The sequence below is a fragment of the Leopardus geoffroyi genome, chromosome B1 (genome assembly GCF_018350155.1).
Source record: "Leopardus geoffroyi isolate Oge1 chromosome B1, O.geoffroyi_Oge1_pat1.0, whole genome shotgun sequence".
Taxonomy (NCBI): Eukaryota; Metazoa; Chordata; class Mammalia; order Carnivora; family Felidae; genus Leopardus; species Leopardus geoffroyi.
In genome coordinates this window covers 44,444,340-44,455,068 of record NC_059327.1, presented here as the reverse complement: position 1 = coordinate 44,455,068, position 10,729 = coordinate 44,444,340, and positions in this window count along the sequence as shown.

Below are 10,729 nucleotides of genomic sequence, written 5' to 3'. Positions count from 1 at the left end.
GATCAGGTGCTATTTTCATGTTGAGATTTGGGTGCTTTTGAAACACCCAAGAGGATGGTAAATGGATATACGAGTCTGCAACTCAGAGGAGAGGTCTGGCCTGGAAATGTATTTTCTTCATCAGACCTAGAACCGAACCAAGGGATAAGAGACATACCAGGAAGTATCTTTGTGTGCATAAAGCGGGGCTGGAAGTTGTACAAGAATTCATCCCAAATTTACTGCACACTTGCAAGACACTGAAAACTAACATGTTTGTGGGCAGCTACTACATATCTGTACGCATGGATTATGCATACCCACGACATACCTGCACACAGGCAATTTGCTGGTACTTGCTGATAAGTTTCGTTGTTTGTTAGAGTTACTATTTTTTTCACATACTGTGACGCTAAACTCCTCATTAAATTGTGAGAGTATTGATCAAAGTCGGCTTTATGTTAGAATTATTGAAGCATATATCTACCCTGCAAGAACTTCTAGAGGGTAGGACCCTGCCTAAATTTCATTGTTTGCTCTAGAGTTCTGCATTCAGTGCACAAAATTAATTTTTTTTCTCCCTCAGTCTCATTCATTCATTTCATTTATTAGGGGTCCGCATTTGTCCTTAAGACACTCAGGACAAACAGTTAAAATTGTGCACATAGCACAAATAATCATTCCTCTATTACTTGCATTCCTAATTCCATTACCTTGCCTGTGTATATATGCATATGTGTTTGCATCGACATATATCATCTTCTTCTGGAAGAAAGTCCCAGTCACGATCACACTTCTGTTTAGATGTGCAAGAGGCCAATCTCCATGAGAAACAGAGTGGTCTGAGTAACAATAGGCATAAATCTTAGTTTAGACTCTTTAGCTCTGGGACCTTCAGCAAGTCATTTAATCACTTCCAGCCTGAGTACTCTGTATGAATGGCTATAAATGGTCTCTTACATCTCCAAGATGCTTTGGAATCCAATTTGATAGTAAAAATGGCTTTTCAACACTTAGATGCCTCTGACCACACACCTTTGACTAAAACACGTCAGAGAAGGCAGGGAGATACTTCTAAGTATTTGGTAGAGCTACATTCATCTTTTTTTTTTTTTTTTTTAATTTTTTTTTTTCAACGTTTATTTATTTTTGGGACAGAGAGAGACAGAGCACGAACGGGGGAGGGGCAGAGAGAGAGGGAGACACAGAATCGGAAACAGGCTCCAGGCTCTGAGCGGTCAGCCCAGAGCCTGACGCGGGGCTCGAACTCACGGGCCGCCAGATCGTGACCTGGCTGAAGTCGGACGCTTAACCGACTGCGCCACCCAGGCGCCCCTACATTCATCTTTTAAGATTGCGGTGGGGGGAGGGACCATTGGGGGGTGGAGGTGGGGGCGTGAGTTAAAACTGAAAGCCAAGATTGGTGCTGGAAGTTACGAAGCATTATCTGGCTTGAAAGTCGCTCTAGGCAGGGGTGCTAGAAGGACCACCCTTTTGAGGAAGGGGAACAGAGGGTCCTGCAGTTTGAGAATTACTTAGGTTTGTAGCTGGTATAAAAATATGACCACTGTCCTGATCGGCCTTCGTCTGAATGTTGAGGTCACCATGTGGTGTGTAATGGAAAATAAAATAAAAAATCATGAACTATCGCTCGGATGACTTAGTTTCATGTTATTTTCTGCTTACATTTTGCTCATCTAATAGACTTTTTTAGGTCATTTCAACTGTTCTGGTCTTATGAGTTTAGAGCTTCAGGGGCTCTGCAGGGAGTATTAGGGAAAGGTCATGAGTCCACAGTGGCAAATGGTTAATGTCACAGCAATCCCCAGCCTTCACCCCACCCCAAAGCCTAGTGGTAACAGCAGCAACCCTGGAAAGATGCTGAGGGGAGAGGCATCGGGAATGCCAGGAGTCAAAAGCTAAGCCTGTGCGGTCCTGTCACCTCTTTCCATGAGGAGATCCTCTCTCTTCTGTGAGTCGTGGAAGATTCTGGATGTTATGGTCAGTAAGGAGTGCAGTCATTTTCTTATATTAGCCCAAGGTTTAGCCAATATCAAAACATCTGACCTTTCAGAGTCGTGTTTTTCTTTCTATTTATTTGTACCCTGCCCTGTCTCAAAAAGGACTTAAGACCATTTACAAAATCCCGTAAGTGAAGTCCAACAGCATCAAATGAGAACACCACGGTAAGGTGTGGCAGAGGAAAAACAAGGGTAGGGACATAAAAGCCTATCAAGAGCGAGACTGGCAATGTGGAGTTCCAAAGGCACACGGGGCTTTGGTGTGTTGGGCTTTTTAAAACTTGCTGAAGCTGTCAAACCAGTGTTGTGTTTGCATTCCCCAGAATCCTACCATTGTTGGGGACAAAGCCCAGTGAAACAATCAAGTCCAGATTCACTGGATAGAAGGAGACCTCCTACCTAACCCAATGCCCCAGCTCAGCAGAAAGCACCCAGTTCACTAACTAGTCCCCATGGATGCTTTCTGGAACCTGAGCTCACTGGATAGAAGCCTGAAATTTAAAGCTACAATTGAAGAGATGTTTCCCAAGTGTCTGGTTTGTTTTACTGTGGAGTCCCCAGACCCCTAAGAGCACTCTGAGCTTTCTCGGGAGACGGGAATCCCAAGAGCGAGAGGAGCAGGAAAAGCCATCGAAGCTACCCTCAGCTGGGGACAGGGTGAGTCAGCAAGGCTGACGGAGGGGTGTGTAAGAATGCCTCTGAATTTCTTTACCCCTCCCAGACAAACTACCGGTGGCCACCACCCAGGATTTCACCTGAGCCACATTCCAAAGACATTTGGGATACCAGCGCACGTGGGAAACACACAAGAGAACAGATCTCAGCCCTCCCTCCTCCCTGGGCCAGCTGAGGAGCTCTAAAGAAGCTCAAGAAGGAAGATGCTTCCCATCGCCCACACCCTCCTCTGCTGTGGCCGCTGGAAGGGAGAGAGTCACCAGGGTAGAGACGCCTTCTCACGTGAAAAGTTCAGGTTTCCCCTCCTCGCCTCCCAAGTTTACTAAACAGCACCACCTGCTGTCTCCAAAGTCAGGAAACCGGAGAGAGCCGCCGTGTGTGAGCCTCGCAGACTCCTGCTTGGGGTGGAACAGGTGTCCCCCTCACTGGGAGAGGCTCAGAAAAGACAGAAAGGGGGCAGGATCCCACCCCCCACACCGCAGGCCAGCTTTACACCCTCTCCTCCACCACCCCTGCCTCCTCCATGCCACCCCTCCCCTGTCAAAACCCACCAATTTCCCAGAGCTTTACCCTAACTCCCTCACCAGCACCACCTCAACCATCCCCCCAACACCCACTTACCATCCATAAAGGGGGTCCTAGACCCGAGTTCTGTCACTGACTTTTGCACTTCCTGGTACGAAGCGGTGGTCAACTGCCTCGAGTCTGGTAGGGTGGTAGACCCCTAAAAGTTCTCATAAGGGACATGTTGCCTACTGTCTTAAAAAAAATTTTTTTTTTAATTTATTTTGAGACACAGCGCAAGCAGGGGCGGGGGGGGGGGGGCGGAGAGAGAAGGAGAGAGAGAGAGAATCCCAAGCAGACTCCTCACTGTCGGCACAGAGCCTGATACAGGGCTCAATCCAGCGAAGCATGAGATCACAGCCTGAGCCAAAATCAAGAGTCGGATGCTTAACCGACTGAGCCACCCAGGCGCCCCCCAGTAATTTTTTAAAAAATTGTGGCAAAACACACATAACATAAAATTTACATTTTCAAGTGTACAGTTTAGTAGGGGTAAGTAATTCACAGTGTCCAGAACTGTTTTCATCTTAACCCTGGTAACATTTTTGACATCAGCCTTCCCCCCATCCAACCTTCCCATCCCCTCTCATATCTCAAGTTTTTCTGCATTGTCATACATTTTTTGTTTGTTTGTTTTAAGGTTTATTTTTAAGAGAGAGAGAGAGCACAAGTAGGGGAGGGGCAGAGAGAAATGGACAGAGGATCCAAATTAGGCTCCTGCTGACAGCAGCGAGCCTGATGGGGGGCTTGAACTCAAAACCATGAGATCATGACCTGAGCCAAAGTCAGACACTCAACTGACTGAGCCACCCAGGTGCCCCGTGTCATACTTTTTTTTCTTTTCCCTAATTGACATCATGAATCTTCACGGAGCTCACAAAATCTATTCCATTCGCTTAGCCATCTCTCAATTTCCCACAGGCTATGTTTCAACGCTGGTTTATTTCACTTTTGTTTCTCCCTTCCTTAAGGCAGTTTTAGTTCCTTCTGACAAAGAGAAGGCAGGAAAAGAGAAAAGAGTTGAGGTTTGCCCATTTTTCTGCTGCTACAGCTCTGTGAAGAGTCTGCCCAGGAAGGAGTTAAAGAGTGGGCATCTGGGCTGCCTGGGTCCCGAGGATCCCTCTGGGGCACTGGACAGGGTTCCCTGAGTCCAAGAACTCCTGGAATTGTATGCAAATTGTATGTGCTTGTGGGAGTGCATGTGGGTGTGTGTGTGTGTGGAGGGACAGAGAGACATTCTCTACCTTTCGTCAGATTCTCAAAGGGGTCCCTAGCCCAGAAAAGCCTAAAAGCCACCAACCACCGACACCCACCCTTGGAGATTTCATTTATCCAGCTTCTTCCTTGAACAGCCTATGGCTGTGAACTACATGTTGCCCAACAGTATCCTTGCCTTGTTTTGACCACAGTGTGGAATGAGTGAGGGAAAACATCAAAGAGTGGCAAGGACATCACAGAAGGAAAACTGGAGCAAAAAGCTAAGAAAAAAGATTGAAGTGGAATCATGAGGGGAGGGTTAGAGTTAGAATCTGCCAATATTCCTGGGAAGCCAGAGAGATAAGGAGGCTACACAGAGGCCTTTTTTTACCCCCCAGTGTGGCCTTGGGTGGCTCTTTGAGTTCTCACCTAGTGACTTTAGTCACCATAGAACCTTCTGGAAGATTCCTGCTAATAATAACTCTTATTGAGCACTTATTATGCTCTTTTCAGACATGACCTTATTCATCCTCAGCACAACTCATCAAAGTGGGTATTTTAATCCTCATTTTGCAAAGGAGAAAACAGAGCCTTAGGAATAATAGGTAATTTTCCCAAGGTCAGAACACAGATTTGAACCCAGGTCTGCCTCACTTCAGAGCACATCCTCCTGACCAGTAGGCTATCCCTTGTTGTTTTAATTGTAATAAAATGAAGAAAAGCTCACTTAAAAAAAAGATTATTTATTTTTAAATGTTTATTTATTTTGAGGGAGAGAGCATGAGCACACAAGCAGGGGAGGGGCAGAGAGAGAGGGAGGGAGAGAATCCCAAGCAGGCTCCGCACTGTCAGCACAGAGCCTGATGCGGGGCTCCATTTCATAAACTGTGAGATCATGACCTGAGCTGAAACCAAGAATCAGACACTTAACCAACTGAGCCACTCAGGCACCTGTACTTTTCTTAAGTACAGAATATACCCTACGTCCTCCCAGCCCCCTCCAGGGAAATCCATTTTCACTGGGAAAATACGAAATAACCTGCTCAGGTGTGTGTAGAGGGAGATGATACCCCCAGGGGGTGCGCTCCAGTAACAAGAGGTGCTTTCTGAGCCGCCTTCTAAAGACTGGACTCTGTGGAGCGGAGATTATAAACTTGGGGTCTGAACTAAGCTGCTCAAGATCATTAAGAAATTTGTGAGGCATAAATAGGAGAGAGGAAGGGGAGGAAAATGAGCTGGTAATCAGCCAGGGACTTTGAGGGAACAGGGAGGTCTAATAGGGAATTCACGAAGTTTGCCATGTGGGATACCAAAAGCAGATGAATATACCACGAAGAAAGAGAACTACAGGCCAATATTTCTGATGAACATAGATGCAAAAATCCTCAACAAAATACTAGCAAACGGGATTCAACAATACATTAGAAAAAAATCACACACCACGATCAAGTGGGATTTATTCCTGGGTTGCAAAGGTGGTTCACTATCCAGAAAACAATCAACACTGTGCATCACATGAATAAGAGAAAGGATAAAAACAATAGGATCATTTCAATAGATGCAGAAAAAAGATTTGACAAAGCACAACATCCATTCGTGATTAAAAAATAAAGTAGGTCTAGAGAGAACATGCCTCAACATAATAAATGCCATATATGAAAAACCCACAGTGAACATCCTACTCAATGAGAAAAACTGAGAACTTTCCCCCTACAATCAGGAACAAGACAAAGAAGTCCACTCTCACCACTTTTATTCAGCATAGTACTAGAAGCCCTAGCCATGGCATTCAGACAACATAAGGGGGGAAAAAGGCATCCACATTGGTAAGGAAGAAGTAAAAGTCTCACTATTTGCAGACGATGTGATATTATATATAGAAAACCCTAAAGACTCCACCAGAAAACTGCCACAACTGATAAATTAATTCAGTAAAGCTACAGGATACAAAACCAATGTTCAAAAATCTGTCTCACTCCTATACACTAATAATGAAGCAGCAGAAAGACAAATTAAGAAAAAAATCCCATTTACAATTGCACCAAAAATATAAAATATCGAGGAATAAACTTAACCCAAGAGGTGAAAGACCTATACTCTGAAAACTATAAAACATTGATAAAAGAAATTGAGGAAGACACAAAGAAATGGAAAGACATTCCATGCTTATGGATTGGGAGAACAGATATTGTTAAAACGTCCATACTACACAAAGCAACCTACAGATTTAATCCAATCTCTATCAAAATACCAACAGCATTTTTCACAGAACTAGAACAAACAACCCTAAAGTTTTTATGGAACCACAAAAGACAGCCAACACAATGCTGAAAAAGGAAAACAAAACTGGACTTATCACAATTCCAGACTCAAATTACAATACAAAGTGGTAGTTATCAAAACAGTATGGTACTGTCACAAAAAGAGACATATAGATCAAGGGCACAGAACAGAAACTCAGAAATAAACCCACAATTATATGGCCAATTAATCTTTGATAAAGGAGTAATGAATATACAATGGGAAAAAGACAGTGTCTTCAACAAATGGTGTTGGGAAAACTGGACAGCAACATACAGAAGAATGAATCTGGACCGCTTTCTTACACTATCCACAAAAATAAACTCAAGATGGATTAAAGATCTAAATGTGAGACATGAAACCATAAAAATCCTAGAGGACAGCACAAGCAGTCATTTCTCTGACATCAGCTGTAGCAACATTTTTCTAGATATGTCTCCTGGGGCAAGGAAAATAAAAGCAAAAATAAACTAGTAGGACTATACCAAAATAAAAAGCTTCTGCCCAGTTAAGAAAACAATCAACAAAACTAAAAAGCAACCTACGGAATGGGAGAAAATATTTGCAAATGACATATCTGATAAACAGTTCGTATCCAAAATATATAAAGACTTACACAACTCAACACCCCCAAAACACAAATAATCTAATTAAAAATAGGCAGAAACATAAACAAACATTTCTCCAAAGAAGGCATCCAGATGGCCAACAGACACATGAAAAAATGCTCAACATCATTCATCATCAGGCAAATACAGATCAAAGCTACAAGGAGATATCACCTCACGCCTGTCAGAACGACTAAACTAAAAAACACAAGAAACAAAAAGGATTGGCAAGGATGTGGAGAAAAAGGAACCCTCATGCACTGTTGGTGGGAATCCAAACTGGTGCAGCCACTCTGGAAAACAGTATGGAGCTTCTTCAAAATTTTTTAAATAAGGGGCATCTGTGTGGCTCAGTCGGTTGAGCATCTGACTTAGGCTCAGGTCATGATCTCATGGTTTGTGAGTTTGAGTCCCGCATCAGGCTCTATGCTGACGGGTCAGAGCCTGGAACCTGCTTCAGATTTTGTGTCTCCTTCTCTCTCTGCCCCTCCTCTGCTCATGCTCTGTCTCTCTCTCTCTCCCTCGCTCTCTCTCTCTCTCTCAAAAATAAATAAACACTTTAAAAAAATTTAAAAATTTAAATAAAATCACCCTATGATCTAGTAATTGCACTACTGGGTATTTATCTCAAAAAATACAAAAACACGAATTCAAAGGGATACATACACCCCTATGTTTATTGCAGCATTATTTACAATAGCCAAATCATGGAAGCAGCCCAAGTGTCCGTCGACTGATGAACAGACAAAGAAGATGTGGTATGTATACACAGTGGGATATTATTCAGCCATAAAAAATAATAGAATCTTGCCATTTGCAACATGGATGGAGCTGAGTATAATGCTAAGTGAAATAAGTCAGAAAAAGAAAAACACCATATGATTTCACTCAAATGTGGAATCTAAGAAACAAAACAAATGAGCAAAGGGAAGAAAAAAGAGAGAGAGAAATCAAGAAACAGACTCTTAACTATAGAGAACAAACGGATGGTTGCAGAGGGGAGGTGGGTGGGGTGATGGGTGAAATAAGTGATGGGGATTAAGGAGTACACTTATCATGATGAGCACTGAGTAATGTATAAAATTGTTGAATCACGATATTGAACACCTGAAACGAATATAACACTGTACGTTAACTATACTGGAATTAAAGTTTTAAATGTAATTTTAAAAGATACACATGTTTGTAAACTTAAAAAGGATTTTAGGTAGATCAATGATCTTTTGCATTCTAAGAAAATGCTACTCAGTTATATCCTGGCATTTCAAGGCCAAAAAAAAAAAAAAAAAAAAAAGTTTTCCATAGGGGGTAAATTCAATGTCTGTCCCCATGACAGTTTCAGCTTCGTGGTGTGAGATCAGTTTTAGAAAAGTGTGGTGATGTGCTGAATTTGCTTCAAAGGGAGAATGGTGAAGAACCAAGGCAGAGGTGGGGGGAGGCCCACCCTCACTCAGTGTCCCATATTTATTGAGTTCCTAGGAGTGCCAGACCCTGTATGAGAGCCTAGGAATACTGCCCTACAGAGGTAACTGACTTAGGTCTCTTAAGGGAAAATTCAGGGAATAAAGACTACACCTAGGCACCCACCTTACACACTGACAACTTGGGAGCTTCTGCAAAAGTGCTGGTTTCTACAGAACTGGGTAGAGTGCCCTATCCCAGGAGGCATTTTCTGACTCTATGGAGCCAGGAGTCAACTAATTAATAAAAGTGCTATCACAAACATTTGACAGCTTGTTATATGCCGGTCACAGGTCACAGGGCAAATACGTTTCCTGCTTTATGTTACATCAAATTGTCAAAGTCAGAGAATAAAATAAAATAAACACAAAGTGCACACAAGGAGGTATAAAGGAAACAAGAAAGAGGAAATAAATATGTTTGTGGGGAGCAGAGACCCTACTTTGCAGGAGAGTGCGATAAAAGCTTTTGTGAGGAGGAGGCATTTAAGCTGAGAAGTGAGACCCACACGATGAGAAAGGGGCTGACCTTGCAAAAAGCAGAGAAAGTGTTCCTGGCATGAGAGTGTGCAAAGGCCATGAGACAGCGAGACCTATTTATGTTCCAAGAACTGAAAGAAAACCGGTGTGGCTGCAATGTGGTGAACAAGCGAGAGAACGAGGCCTAAATCTTGTATCGCAGAGTAGGGTTAAGGTCCCCCTTACCGGTTTATGGGAGAGGAGTGAGTTTGGCTGCCATGGAAGGCCTAGAGGAAACAGGGAGCAAAGGAGAAGACCCGCTGGGGGCGCTCAAGAGCAGTTACGAGTCCTTTCTCACTCCCACCCCCACCCCCACCCCAGTCCAACCGGGCTCAGCTGTGGGGCTTCCTCCGCCCTCCAGTCCTTGGGCGGAGACAGGAGCCCCAGCCCGGCCTAGCCCAGGGCCCCAGGCACATGCCTAGGTAGAGAACGCCTCCCTCCCACCCCTGGGCTCCACCTGTGGGTCAGGCTGCTCATTGGCTCCGGCGCCCAAGATGGGATCCCAAAGCCAGGCCGTGAGTCACTCCTCCAGTCCCCGCGGTCCACGTGGTCCTGGAGGCCACACACTTGCTCTGTCACAGAATCCTCGGTTTTTCTTAGCGTCCTCGCCCTGGGGTTTCCTTCCAGGTCCTCCCCCCCCCCCCCCCCCCCCCCATTCAGGGCCGAGCCTGGGGCCGCCTCTGCCTGCGGAGAACAGGGCCCTGGCCTGGAAGAAGCGCCCCGGTGCCTGGGTTTCCTTCAGCGACGTCCTCAGCCATCTGTTTACCAAAGAAGGCCGACCTGCCCCTACCTCCTTCTCTTTTACTGCGAGGTCTTGCCGGGACCCAAGCTGATGGAAAAGGGGAGAAGGCAGCCCAAGAAGTGCTGGGTAAAGCTCAGCACACACCCCCACAAACTGCTGGCCAAAGACTCCCGCGCACGTCCTCGGGATGCAACAGAACCCTCTGGAATCTCAGCGTGCTCCTACGAGAGAAAGTTGCCAGACACCTTCACAGGCGGACTCACTTTAAGATCAAGCTCCCCGACGGCAGATCGCGGTGAATCAATGACTGCACTTTGGAATCCTCCCTCCCGAGCACACACACACCCACACCAGATACTTGAAGAAGCCAGGGCTAGCCAGGTCCTAGCCGCCAGCAATGCCGGGGAGGAACTCGACTGCCACCAGAAAAGGTGGAGCCGTGGTCTGTGCAGAAACCGCCACGAGCGTCGTCGGCTGCAAAACCTGGCTTTTCTGCAGCCACACCCGCTCCTGAGCAGCTGGTGGCCCACAGGTACTCTCACCTGGCTTTCCCAGTCCTAAGAAAGGCTGTGCCCCAGTCTGTCCCTCCTACCCGTTCCTTTATCTCCCTGGCCCTACCAGCCTCTCTGCGCCAAGCTTTCCTGGCGCGCAGTGTCTGCTCCG